The sequence below is a fragment of the Hyperolius riggenbachi genome, chromosome 10 (genome assembly GCF_040937935.1).
Source record: "Hyperolius riggenbachi isolate aHypRig1 chromosome 10, aHypRig1.pri, whole genome shotgun sequence".
Lineage (NCBI taxonomy): Eukaryota > Metazoa > Chordata > Amphibia > Anura > Hyperoliidae > Hyperolius > Hyperolius riggenbachi.
In genome coordinates this window covers 279734719-279750178 of record NC_090655.1, presented here as the reverse complement: position 1 = coordinate 279750178, position 15460 = coordinate 279734719, and the positions used below count along the sequence as shown (strand labels likewise).

At 47.4% G+C, this 15460-nt stretch overlaps 1 pseudogene; it reads left to right on the top strand.

The window, feature by feature from the left end:
- Positions 1 to 15460, top strand: part of LOC137537242 (zinc finger protein 208-like) — a 154282-nt pseudogene that overhangs the window by 55780 nt on the left and 83042 nt on the right.

Sequence of the window (15460 nt, the reverse complement as noted above, 5' to 3'; positions counted from 1 at the left end):
TGCTGCCTCCTCCAACTACTCTACACACTACACTAACGCCTGCTGCCACCACCAACTACACTACACTAACCCCTGCTGCCCCCACAAACTACACTACACTAACCCCTGCTGCCCCCACCAACTACACTACACTAACTCCTGCTGCCCCCACCAACTACACTACACTAACCTCTGCTGCCCCCACTAACTACACTACACTAACCACTGCTGCCCCCACCAACTACTCTACCCACTACACTAACGCCTGCTGCCACCACCAACTACACTACACTAACCCCTGCTGCCCCCACCAACTAAACTACACAAACCCCTTCTGCCCCCACCAACTACACTACACTAACCCCTGCTGCCCCCACCAACTACACTAACTTCTGCTGCCCCCACCAACTACACTACACTAACCCCTGCTGCCTCAACCAACTACACTACACTAACCTCTGCTGCCCCCACCAACTACACTACACTAACCCCTGCTGCCCCCACCAACTACACTACACTAACCCCTGCTGCCCCTACCGACTACACTACATTAACCCCTGCAGCCCCCACCAACTACACTACACTAACTTCTGCTGTCCCCACCAACTACACTACACTAACCCCTGCTGCCCCCACCGACTACACTACACTAACCCCTGCTGCCCCCACCCACTACTCTACACTAACCCCTGCTGCCCCTACCGACTACACTACATTAACCCCTGCAGCCCCCACCAACTACACTACACTAACTTCTGCTGTCCCCACCAACTACACTACACTAACTTCTGCTGTCCCCACCAACTACACTACACTAACTTCTGCTGTCCCCACCAACTACACTACACTAACCCCTGCTGCCCCCACCGACTACACTACACTAACCCCTGCTGCTCCTACCGACTACACTACACTAACCCCTGCTGCCCCTACCAACTACACTACACTAACCCCTGCTGCCCCCACCAGCTACCGTACACTAACCACTGCTGCCTCCACCAACTACACTACACTACCCCCTACTGCCCCCACCAACTACACTACACTAACCCCTGCTGCCCCCACCAACTACACTACACTAACCCCTACTGCCCCCACCAACTACACTACACTAACCTATGCCGCCCCCACCAACTACACTACACTAATCCCTGCTGCCTCCACCAGCTACACTACACTAATCCCTTCTGCCTCCACCAGCTACACTACACTAACCTCTGCTGCCCCCACCAACTACACTACACTAACTTCTGCTGCCCCCACCAACTACACTACACTAATCCCTGCTGCCTCCACCAGCTACACTACACTAACCTCTGCTGCCCCTACCAACTAAACTACACTAACCCCTTCTGCCCCCACCAACTAAGCTACACTAACCCCTTCTGCCCCACCAACTACACTACACTAACCCCTACTGCCCCCACCAACTTCACTACACTAACCACTGCTGCCACCACCAACTACACTACACTAACGCCTTCTGCCCCCACCAACTACACTACACTAACCCCTGCTGCCCTTATCAGCTACACTACACTAACTCCTGCTGCTGTCACGGTCAGTTACCTGTCCAGGCTAGGCGGCCGGTACTCACGGATGCTGGCAGTCGTCCTGGAGGGTCCCAGCGGGGCGGCCTGTCGGTGCTCATTGCGCAGCGTTGGCGTGAGCGTTGTGTACGTGCGTGCACAGGGATAGCTTATTTATGCATGTCTGCTCTGGGCGTTTGCACGCACGTTACGCGGTGCGTGCCAAAATAACCTATTTAAGCCTGGAGAGTGCAACACTTCAGTGCTGTAGTGTTGCAGCTAGTGTTGCTCTCCCGTGTCATGACTTCGTTTCTCCCTGTTTGCCTGATTCCTGGATCCTGACCTCGGCTTGCCTGATTACCCGCTCTGTTGATGACTTCTGCCTGCCTGACTACCCGCTCCATTGCCGAACCTTGCCTGTATGACTACCCGCTCTGTTGCCGACTTCTGCTTGTCCTAGGATCTGCCTTGCTATTATCTACACTGGTCTCTGAGTCCCTGCAGTTCCAGACTCAGCCAGTGAGGAGTGCCGTGGTTCCTGCCTGCTCACCTGATCTCCGGTTCCAGCGAGCACTCCCGCCTCTTGCACACCTTGGTCCTCCTGTTACCACTCCAGGCATAGAGTGTGTTGAGCTGCAAGGGTTGCTACACTCAGCACAACGGTCTCCGTCACAAGTGCTCTGTGACATAATACTACAGCCTCAAATGGAGACCGCTGAGGTAGCGACTGTATTAAGCACCCTCTGCAATCAAATGGCTGCCTTGACAGACTCCCTCAAGGAACTACAAGCAGGACACCAAAGCCTGGAAGGTCGAATCAACACCCTGTCCTCTGCCACACCTGTCCCCAGTCTGACGCCTGCCCCTACCGCTGCATCTCAAATAACACCACCCGTCAATCCTGCCTCTGCAGCAACCTTCGCACCAGCTCCCAAACCTGGGTCCTAACACCAGAACGCTTTTCAGGAGACAGATCCAAGTTTCAGGCCTTCAAGCACGCTTGCCAAATATACTTTGCTTAGCAGCCAGGTACCTTTCCTCATGAGGAAACAAAGGTGGGATTTATCATCGCCCTATTACAGGGTGAACCTCAAGCCTGGGCTCACAGGTTGATGGAACAGAAACACCCAGCTCTAGCATCAATGGAAGCTCTGTTCACCCACTTTGTATGACGATCCACAACGTCAAGAAACAGCTGAAATGGGATTGTAAAACCTCCACCAGGGCCGTAAATCAGTAGAAGAATATACGTCCGAATTCCGCAGATGGTCAGCTGACACTGACTGGAATGAGGGGGCGCTTAAACACCAGTACCGTCTTGGATTACCGGAATCCCTGAAGGATGAGCTTGCTCGTGTTTGAATACCAGCTACCCTTGAGGGGTTGATCGAGTTGGCAATCCAAATTGATCGACGCTTTCGGGAACGTCAGATGGAAAAGAATTCAAGTGGTTCGTCCTGTGCACCCTGGGTCCCTACTTTTCCATCCTACTCAGCTACAGTACCTACTGAAGTAGTGGATCAGGGTGAACCCATGCAGCTAGGAGTCATGCGCCCATCATTATCGGCAGAAGAAAGAAACAGAAGGAGACAAGGAAATCTGTGTTTCTATTGTGGAGCCGCCGGTCATCTGATCAGGACTTGTCCGGTCCGACCTGCAGGTGAGGATCGCTCTTCTAGAAATCCGCCTTCCGGTGGTCCTGCAATAGCCACTAACCATTTTAACATCTCTATCTCATTCCAGTTCCCAGTAAGAACCATTAAAAACCACTGCCATTATCGACTCTGGAGCCTGCAGTTGTTTTATGGACGTCAATTTCGCCACTAATCATCAAATCCCTGTACAAACCCGCAAAGAACCCCTCTATATCCACTTAGCTGACGGATCAACAGTCAGCTCTGGACCAGTTACCATGGAAACCATCCCTGCCAATGCTCTGATCTTTGAAAACCACCAAGAATTACTCAAGTTTGATCTACTGGCCTCTCCAATGTTTCCGGTGGTTTTAGGATTACCTTGGCTCTGAGCACACAGTCCACTTATCAACTGGTCCACAGGAGCTGTTTCATTTAATTCAGTTTACTGTGGGAGCTGCTGTTCACCCATGAGCCCTGTTACTATTGGTCCACTGCTATGCACATCAGAAGCACTCCGGGAAACCGTTCCTTCTCAGTATCACGAATACCTTGATGTTTTTGACAAGAAAGGAGCAGATTGTTTACCACCTCACCGACCTTATGATTGCCCTATTGATCTAGTTCCCGGCTCCAAGATTCCGTTTGGGCGAATGTTTCCGCTTTCTGATCCTGAACAAGAAACCCTCAGACAATATATTGAAGAGAACCTGAAGAAAGGCTTCATCCGCCCATCCATTGCTCCTGCTGGAGCAGGGATTTTCTTTGTGCAAAAGAAGGACAAGACACTACGACCCTGCATTGACTATTGCGCTGATCCACCTTTTGCGCAACACCAGGCCGCCTCTGAATGGCCTCCAATCAGAGGTGCGCTGAGCCCCCCAGAAACTACAAACGCACCTTGAACCCAAACAGAAGCTCTGCACATACACCAAAAGCATGGCTGTTAAGTGGGAGCAGCTGACCAAAAACGAATTAAATTAGTACATAGCAAGGAAATGAACAGCGCTACTTAAAGAGACACTGAAGCGAAAAAAAAATATGATATTATGATTTGTATGTGTAGTACAGCTAAGAAATAAAACATTAAGATCAGATACATCAGTCTAATTGCTTCCAGTACAGGAAGAGTTAAGAAACGCCAGTTGTTATCTCTATGCAAAAAAGCCATTAAGCTCTACGACTTTCAAAGTCGTGGAGAGGGCTGTCTTCTGACTTTTATTATCTCAACTGTAAGTAAACAAATGTCTTTTTCTCTGCCAGAGGAGAGGTCATTAGTTCACAGACTGCTCTGAAAGAATCATTTTGAATGCTGAGTGTTGTGTAATCTGCACATATTAGAGAATGATGCAATGTTAGAAAAACACTATATACCTGAAAATAAAAATATGAGAATATTTTCTTTGCTGCTAATCTTCTAGTAATTATTCATAGTACACAACCAATTCATTATATCATATATTTTTTTTCGCTTCAGTGTCTCTTTAAAAACAGGCAAGTGCCTACCTGCAAAAGAGTGCAAGCCCCACTTGTGGGATATAATACACACCGAGCATACACATGTCCTGTCTACCACTGGAGGATGTTGGTTTCCATTAACAGCTTGCATGCAACCTATTAAGTACTCGTCCCTGCCACTGCGAAGAAGTCGATCCTCCATGGGAGGGGCCTAACACTAACTAAATCCTAACCTATGTATATGCATAGCCTGGGTGCGGCTAATCAAATAAAGTCGAAAATGAAGTGCTAAAAGACTTTATTGACCAGTTCATTATCGTGTATTTAGATGACAATCTAGTATTCTCATCATCTCTGGCCCCATCTGACACCTTCGGCACAGATAACGGCCAACACATTTGTAAAAGAGATCGTATGTTTGCATGGGATCCCAGCAGATATCGTCTCCGATAGGGGCCCACAGTTCACATCTCGCTTCTGGAAGGCCCTGTGTGAGTCTCTAAATATCAAATGAAACTTTTAATCTGTCTATCACCCACAGTCCAACAGCCAAACGGAACGCACCAACCAAACTCTGGAGCAGTATCTGAGATGTTTCTTATCTTCATCACAGGACAATTGGGTTCAGCTACTACCATTAGCTGAATTCGCCTACAACAACTCTATCCATTCATGTACGCAACAATCCCCGTTTTTCGCCAACTATGGGTTTCATCCATCTTTCCTGCCGAACGTTCTTCCGGAATCATCAGTACCTGCCTCAGATAACCTGATCAAAAGTCTACAAGACAACAATCAAATCCTGCAACAAACTATGACTCGGGCCCAGGAGAGTTACAAGAGGAAAGCTGATCTTCACAGGAGAGGTAACCCTGACTTCAAGGAAAGGGATTCTGTCTAGTTATATACTGTAAACCTGAGGTTAGCCTGCCCTTCGAACAAACTGGGTCCTAAATCGATTGGGCCATTTACTATCAAGAGGAAGATGGGATAAGTAGCGTACGAACTGGATCTCCCTGGTAATCTGAGGATTCACCCGGTATTCCATGTGTCACTACTGAAACCTACTGCCCGGGATCCTTTTCCTGGCCGAAGGGCGATTCCACCACCACCAGTCTTGGTAGAGGGAGAAGAGGAGTATGAGGTGGAAGCAATCCTGGACTGAAGGAAGACTTACAACCGGATCCAGTACCTTATCAAATGGAAGGGATATGGCATAGAAGAGAGTTCATGGGTACCGGCGACCAACATTCGTGCCTCCCGATTGGTCAAGAGATTCCACAGGGAATTTCCTGAGAAGCCAGCATCTGTAGGCATCCGGAGGCTGCCCCTTAGGGGGGGGGGGCATTGTCACGGTCAGTTACCTGTCCAGGCTAGGCGGCCGATATTCACGGATGCTGGCAGTCATCCTGGAGGGTCCCGGCGGGGCGGCCTGTCAGTGCTCTCCAGCATGCGATGCGCGGTGTAGGCGTTGGCGTGAGCGTTGTGTACGCGCGTACGCAGGGATGGCTTGTTTATGCATGTCTGCTCTGGGCATTTGCATGTGCGCGCGCTTGCGTGCAATTTGCGGTGCGCGCCAAAACGGCCTATTTAAGTTTGGAGAGTGCAACACTTCAGTGCTGTAGTGTTGCAGCTAGTGTTGCTCTCCCGTGTCATGACTAATGCTGCATACACACTTGAGATAAAAGTCTTTGGAAAAGGCAAGATCACAGACCCCTTTCCATGTAGTATGAGAGCCACACCTACACAGTCTATTCTATGGAGCTGAACTCCCCATCAGATAAAATCTTTGCAAGATGCTGCACACAAAGATGCCCGTACACACTCAAAAGATCATTATCTGCAAAAGATCTGTTCCTGCAAAAGTTAAAAAAGAAACACCGAGAGCCCAATATAGTGTAGTATGTATTGGAAACCGTGGATAAATGTAAGTGTGAGATGAATATACTCACAAACATGGGTTACCTCTTAGGCAACCACTGTAGATGCAGGTGAGGAGATTAGACCTGTCCTCACTCAGGATTAAGATGTCGCTCTCTGTAGATCAGGAAAGTAGGGGTAGGTCACCCCTCCACCAGGGGTGGACACAGTATTATCGTAAGAGAACAGAGGCGCCAGCAGGATAAAAGGTAATAAAAATTTTAAAATTTGCTGGGAGGCAGTGGTGGACTTACCTCTGGAAAGCAGACTCAAAATACTGTCTGAATTAAACAAATACATTTAGTATTGGTACCCCAAAAGATGCAACGCGTTTCGCAGGCACAGCCCGCTTCATCAGGCAATAAGATAGGGGACAAACAGTAGCCCGTCAGTAGCACGAATTGCGCCTCTGCCGCATCTTTTGGGGTACCAATAATAAATTTATTTGTTTAATTCAGACAGTATTTTGAGTCTGCTTTCCGGAGGTAAGTCCACCACTGCCTCCCAGCAAATTTTAAAATTTTTATTACCTTTTATCCTGCTGGCGCCTCTGTTCTCTTACGATGATGTTCCTGCAAAAGATCCGTTCCTGCAAAATGCATTCATAGTCTATGAGATCTGCAGATCCTCAAACACACCTTGTTTAACAGACAATCATCTGCAGATCATCTGCAGATCAGATCCACCAGGATGGATTTTCAGATCTGCAGATGATTGCCAGATATACAGATGAAGTCTGTTAAACAAGGTGTGTATGAGGATCTGCAGATCTCATAGACTATGAATGCATTTTGCAGGAATGGATCTTTTTCCGTTGCGAATACTTACGTGTGAGCACTCAGACCTCAGTCAGATCTTACAGTGTGTTAAAACCAGCAGGAGCTGGGAATTCACACTAAAGGCTCATACACACATCAGACCATAGTCTTTGGAAAATGAAAGATCACAGACCAATTTTACCCCCTTCCATGTAGTATGAGAACCATACCTACACAGTCTATTCTATGGAGCTGAACTCCCCATCAGACAGAAATCTTTGCAAGATGCTGCACACAAAGATGCTGTAGACATTCAAAAGATCAGTATCTGCAAAAGATCTGTTCCTGCAAAAGATCCGTTCCTGCAAAATGCATTCATAGTCTATGATATCTGCAGATCATCATACACACCTTGTTTAATAGACATTCATCTGCAGATCAGATCCACCAGGATGGATTTTCAGATCTGCAGATGATTGTCTGATCTGCAGATGAATTTCAGTTAAACAAGGTGTGTATGATGATCTGCAGAACTCAGACAATGAATACAATTTGCAGGAACGGATCTTTGGCAGGAACAGATCTTTTGTAGATACTGATCTTTTGTGTCTGTACAGCATCTTTGTGTGCAGCATCTTGCAAAGATTTCTATCTGATGGGGAGTTCAGCTCAATAGACTAGACTGTGTAGGTGTGGCTCTCATACTACATGGAAGGGGGTAAGATTTCTGTCTGATGGAGTGTAGTTCCATAGAATAGACTGTGAAGGTATGGCTCTCATACTACATGGAAGGGGGTAAGATCTCTGTCTGATGGGGAGTGCAGCTCCATAGAATAGACTGTGTATGTGTGGCTCTCATACTACATGGAGGGTGGTAAGATTCCTGTCTGATGGGGAGTGCAGCTCCATATAATAGACTGTGTAGGTGTGGCTCTCATACTACATGGAAGGGGGTAAGATTTCTGTCTGATGGGGAGTGCAGCTCCATAGAATAGACTGTGTAGGTGTGGCTCTCATACTACATGGAAGGGGGTAAGATTTCTGTCTGATGGGGAGTGCAGCTCCATAGAATAGACTGTGTAGGTGTGGCTCTCATACTACATGGGAGGGGGTAAGATTTCTGTCTGATGGGAAGTGCAGTTCCATAGAATAGACTGTGTAGGTGTGGCTCTCATACTACATGGAAGGGGGTAAGATTTCTGTCTGATGGGGAGTGCAGCTCCATAGAATAGACTGTGTAGGTATGGCTCTCATACTACATGGAAGGGGGTAAGATTTCTGTCTGATGGGAAGTGCAGTTCCATAGAATAGACTGTGTAGGTGTGGCTCTCATACTACATGGAAGGGGGTAAGATTTCTGTCTGATGGGGAGTGCAGCTCCATAGAATAGACTGTGTAGGTGTGGCTCTCATACTACATGGAAGGGGGTAAGATTTCTGTCTGATGGGGAGTGCAGCTCCATAGAATAGACTGTGTAGGTGTGGCTCTCATACTACATGGAAGGGGGTAAGATTTCTGTCTGATGGGGAGTGCAGCTCCATAGAATAGACTGTGTAGGTATGGCTCTCATACTACATGGAAGGGGGTAAGATTTCTGTCTGATGGGGAGTTCAGCTCCATAGAATAGACTGTGTAGGTATGGCTCTCATACTACATTAAAGGGGGTAAAATTGGTCTGTGATCTTTCATTTTCAAAAGACTATGGTCTGATGTTTGTATGTGGCCTTAGCCATATTACCTTTGCTTATGCTCTGTTATACTCTAGACCAGTTCCAGGGTGTTGAGACCAAGGACCTCACACCCAAGCTTAGGATTGCTGTGTCATTACTCTGTTATTCTTTAGACCAGTTCCCGGGTGTCGAGACCAAGGGCCTCACACCTCAGATTAGAATTGTGCTTATGTATATCTGTTATGACCTTCTGCTTTGCTGACCTCTCTCTTGCTTTCTGATTCGGTACCTCTGCCCATCTGTCTACCAGTTACTGACCCTGCTTGTATCCGGTTACCAAATCAGTCTTCTGTCTTTGTACCTGATATGCTTGTGTGTTGCCGACCTGGCCTGTCTGACCTTCCTGGCTGTCACTCGTTCCCCGACTGATTAGTCTGTCTGTACTTCCTTGACACTACCCCACCAGGTGTCAGTTAGCTGCAAGGACCTCCTGTACCTCAGAGAGGCCTTCCTGCAGTGCAGTCAGTGGTCTCTTCCTATTTGGAGTCCGTTGGCTGCAGTACAGTCTGATTCCATTCCATCAGGGAATCACTGGCTGCTGCTCTATCTCATCTCTAGAGATAGCTCCTCCTTGGCCATAGGTCACCTGCCCCTCAGGTGTCCACTGCCTGCAGTGGTGTCTGTATCTCCCGCTCCACGGGAGATAACCTTCTACTGTTGCACCCAAACACTTACACATTATTAGGTGTCCAGAGGTTAGTCATACTTGTATTATTGGTGATTCTGCAGATCACCATATAATCAGGTATAGCATCTGTATTCTTGGTGATACTGCAGATCACCAATAATCAGATTCTCTCTGTGTGCTGACACCAATCGTTACATATTTGAACAAAAGGGTATATGGAACGTAGCACCACTAAATAAATAATAAACAATAAATAGTTCCTGGGCGTGCTATAGGCCAATCAATATTGAAAAAAGAAAAAAGGGAAAGAGGCCATGCTAGCACCACTCAGGACTAATATAGAATAATGTAGTATAAATTAATCTTTATTAACAATCCAATATATTAAAAACATCTATAAAAACAACAACCACAACATGGGTCTGGGGTCCCAAATACAATGAATAATACACCTGCACCGATTAAATCATGAAATTATATAAGTACTGGTGCAAGGTGTAATCAAGAGGTATGACTGAATGGATGAGGATCACCTACTGCCTCAATGGGAAACAATGTATATAGCAAGGAAAAATAAATATAAATAATAAAGTACAAAGTAGAAGATACACATACATCAATAATGAATGGATCAATAAATATATGAATGTAACCACTCCAGGGGCAATAAAGTGCTAGTGACAATGAGGTAAATCAATGATAAAGTGACAATGTGCAACGACCAAGACAATAATACATGTGTAGCATGAACAATAATGAATCAGACAGCCAATGGCTGAACAAGTGCAAACGAAAAATCTCAAATAATGTGCATAGGATGCACCACGGAGGGTGAAAAAGACGATAAACCTGAATACTCACAATGGAAGCAAGAGAGGCAAGAAGGAGGGGGACCCCAGGCTCACCGGGAAGCCTTAGTGCACCTCGCGGGAAAAACGCCCGCTTCTGAGGAGGCTGAATGCTTTATCTGATGTGGAGTGCAGCTCCATAGAATAGACTGTGTAGAGTATGGCTCTCATACTACATGGAGTGGGATAAAATTGGTCTGTGATCTTGCCTTTTCCAAAGACTTTTATCTCAAGTGTGTAGTGTCTGCCTGTTTGCCTGATTCCTGGATCCGGACCTCGGCTTGCCTGGTTACCCGCTCTGTTGATGACTTCTGCCTGCCTGACTACCCGCTCCATTGCCGAACCTTGCCAGTATGACTACCTGCACTGTTGCCGACTTCTGTTTGTCCTAGGATCTGCCTTGCTATTATCTACACTGGTCTCTGAGTCCCTGCAGTTCCAGACTCGGCCATTGAGGAATGCCGTGGTTCCTGCCTGCTTACCTGATCTCCGGTTCCAGCGAGCACTCCTGCCTCTTGAACACCTTGGTCCTCCTGTTACCACTCCAGGGATACCGGGTGTCGAGCTGCAAGGGTCGCTACACTCAGCACAATGGTCTCCCTCACAAGTGCTACATGACAGCTGCCCTCACCAAGTACACTACACTAACCCCTGCTGCCCCCACCGACTACACTAACCCCTGCTGCCCCCACCAACTACTCTACACTAACCCCTGCTGCCCCCACCAAGTACACTACACTAACCCCTGCTGCTCCCACCAAGTACACTAACTAACCCCTGCTGCCCCACCAACTACTCTACACTAACCCCTGCTTTCCCCACCAACTACACTACACTAACCTCTGCTGCACCCACCAACAACACTACACTAACCCCTGCTGGCTCCACCAACTACACTACACTAACCCCTGCAGCCCCCACCAACTATACTACACTAACCTCTGCTGCCCCCACCCACTACTCTACACTAACCTCTGCTGCCCCCAGCAACTACACTACACTAACCCCTGCTGCCCCCAGCAACTACACTACACTAACCCCTACTGCCCCCACCAACTACACTACACTAACCCCTGCTGCCCCAACCAACTACACTAACCCCTGCTGCCCCACCAAACACACTACACTAACCTCTGCTGCCCCCACCAACTACACTACATTAACCCGTGCTGCCCTCACCAACTACACTACACTAACCCCTGCTGCCCTCGCCAACTACACTACACTAACCCCTGCTGCCTCCACCAACTACACTTCACTAACCCCTGCTGTCCCCACCAACTACACTACACTAACCGCTGCCCCCACCAGCTACACTACACTAACCCCTGCTGCCCTCACCAACTACACTACACTAACCCCTGCTGCCCCACTAGCTACATTACTATACTACTGCCCCTACCAACTACACTACACTAACCCCTGCTGCCCCCACCAACTACACTACTCCAACCCCTGCTTCTCCCACCAACTACACTACACTAACCCATGCTGCACCCACCAACAACACTACACTAACCCCTGCTGGCTCCACCAACTACACTACACTAACCCCTGCAGCCCCCACCAACTATACTACACTAACCTCTGCTGCCCCCACCCACTACTCTACACTAACCTCTGCTGCCCCCAGCAACTACACTACACTAACCCCTGCTGCCCCCAGCAACTACACTACACTAACCCCTACTGCCCCCACCAACTACACTACACTAACCCCTGCTGCCCCAACCAACTACACTAACCCCTGCTGCCCCACCAAACACACTACACTAACCTCTGCTGCCCCCACCAACTACACTACATTAACCCGTGCTGCCCTCACCAACTACACTACACTAACCCCTGCTGCCCTCGCCAACTACACTACACTAACCCCTGCTGCCTCCACCAACTACACTTCACTAACCCCTGCTGTCCCCACCAACTACACTACACTAACCGCTGCCCCCACCAGCTACACTACACTAACCCCTGCTGCCCTCACCAACTACACTACACTAACCCCTGCTGCCCCACTAGCTACATTACTATACTACTGCCCCTACCAACTACACTACACTAACCCCTGCTGCCCCCACCAACTACACTACTCCAACCCCTGCTTCTCCCACCAACTACACTACACTAACCCATGCTGCCCCCACCAACTACACTACAATAACCTCTGCTGCCCCCAACAACTACACTCTACTAACCCCTGCTGCCCCACCAACTACACTACACTAACCCCAGCTGCCCACACCAACTACACTACACTAACCCCTGCTGCCCCCATCAACCACACTACAGTAACCTCTGATGCCCCCGTCCCAGTTACACTACACTAGCGGCTCTCAGAAGATCTGGCCTGTTCCTGCTGCTGCACTGCTTTCTTCCAGTCCTGCTCTGTACACTCCGGTCCTCCGATGGTGCTGCTCTTCACACATCAGCACCCCAGGCACTACGCTCGTCTTCCCCCACAGGCTCCCTCTGCAGCTGCCGCACATCCTCCCGCTGTACATGCTCCTCCTTCCTGGTTACAGCGTCCTTCCTGTTGCGTTGTTACTGTGTGACCTCACAGCGCACATACACCTTATTGCAGCATCATAAGTTTATTATTTCATTTTTGTGGGCTAAGCACTGCTATTACTGTATATAGAAGTCATTTCTGATGACTATTACCTGATATATAGAACATTTTATCATATTTTTTTTCTTCTAATTACAGTTTAAATTTTACTCAGAATTGGTGCATTTTTGTACGACTCCGGGTACCACAAAACTGCTCCGACTCCTCAACTCCGACTCCACGGCCCTGCTAGTTGTATGCAAGGCATCAACTTGGAATTCTCAGCAGCTCACTGACCCTCCCTAATGATATTTGCTCCTCCCCTCAGAATTCTGTAACAGGAAGTGATGATGTTTCTCTATTTGCAGGGCGGAGTCGCGGCATCAGGAACCTCTCAGAGAGTCGTCTCTCTGTATCCACAGACTGTACAACGGATGATGATGTCACTGGACAAGAGTCTCCTGCAGATGTCCTGGTGACCCCAAATATTCCCCCAGACTCCCCTCACCTGTATAACCCTCAGGGGCCTCATACCCAGCACATCACTGCCCCTGCTGGAGGGTCTTATTCCTGTTCCACATGTGGGAAGTGTTTTGTACGGAAAACAAAGCTTGTTAGACATGAGAGATCTCACACAGGTGAGAAGCCATATTCATGTGCTGAGTGTGGGAAATGTTTTGTATGGAAATCAGAGCTTGTCCAACATGAGAGATCTCACACTGGCGAGAAGCCCTATTCATGTACTGAGTGTGGGAAATGTTTTGCACAGAAATCACAGCTTGTCACACATGAGAGATCTCACACTGGTGAGAAGCCCTATTCATGTGCTGAGTGTGGGAAATGTTTTGTACAGAACTCCGACCTTGTCAAACATGTAAGATCTCACACTGGTGAGAAGCCTTATTCATGTGCTGAGTGTGGGAAATGTTATGGGCGTAAAGCACAGCTTGTCACACATGAGAGATCTCACACTGGGGAGAAGCCCTATTCATGTGCTGAGTGTGGGAAATGTTTTGTGAGTAAATCAAACCTTCGCCAACATGAGAGAACTCACACTGGTGAAAAGCGCTATTCTTGTGCTGAATGCAGGAAATGTTTTGTGAGTAAATCAAACCTTGGCCATCATGAGAGATCTCACACTGGCGAAAACCTCTTTTCATGTGCTGAGTGTGGGAAATGTTTTGGGAAAAAATCAAACCTTGAACAACATGAGATAATTCACATTGGTAAGAAGCCCTATACGTGTGCTGAGTGTGGGAAATGTTTTGCACAGAAAGCATACCTTGCCATACATGAGAGATCTCACACTGGTGAGAAGCCCTATTCATGTGCTGAATGTGGGAAATGTTTTGGGAGTAAATCAGACCTTGTCAGACATGAGAAAATTCATATTGGGGAAAAGCTCTATTCATGTGCTGAGTGTGGGAAATGTTTTGCATATAAATTAAGTCTTGTCACACATGAGAGATCTCACACTGGCAAGGAGCTTTATTCATGTGCTGAGTGTGGGAAATGTTTTGCATATAAATCAAGTCTTGTCACACATGAGAGATCTCATACTGGCAAGGAGACTTATTCATGTGCTGAGTGTGGGAAATGTTTTGTACAGAAATCACATCTTATCAAACATGAGAGATTGCACTCTGGAGAGACGCTCTATACATGTTCTGAGTGTGGGGAATGTTTTGTACGGAAATCAAATCTTATCAGACATGAGAGATTGCACTCTGGAGAGAAGCTATATTCATGTTCTGAGTGTGGGAAATGTTTTGCGCAGAAATCACATTTTGTCATACATGAGAGATCTCACACTGGTGAGAAGCCCTATTCGTGTTCTGAGTGTGGGAAATGTTTTGTACAGAAACCGCATCTTATCAGGCATGAGAGATCTCACTCTGGAGAGAAGCCCTATTCATGTGCTGAGTGTGGGAAATGTTTTGTACAGAAATGGCATCTTATCAGACATGATAGAATTCACACTGGAGAAAAGCTCTAAATTACTGCTTGTCAAATATTTGTGTTGAGTGTTGAAACAATATTGAAACAATAAAATTATTATTGTTGATAAAAAACAGCAAACACCCACTTAGGGCTGAGACACACTATAAGCGCTTTCTGAGCACTTTTAAAGAAAACCGCTCCCATTCACTTGCATTAAAATCATGCTAAAGTTGCAGCGACTGTGAATAATGCAATCGGCAAAATTTTTCAGCGATTATTCAGCAATTAGTTATTGTGACACAAACTTTATGAAGAGACTTCTTTTTAGATGAAGATATCATAACATTTTGATAATATTAGTGGAAGGGAAGATTATGGGAGGGAAGGAAAAGGGAAGATTAGGAAGGGAGGTAAGGGAATAAAGGAAGCAAAAAATTGGACTTCCATCTGGAAGCTAGATTGTGAAATATCTTATCGATATCTG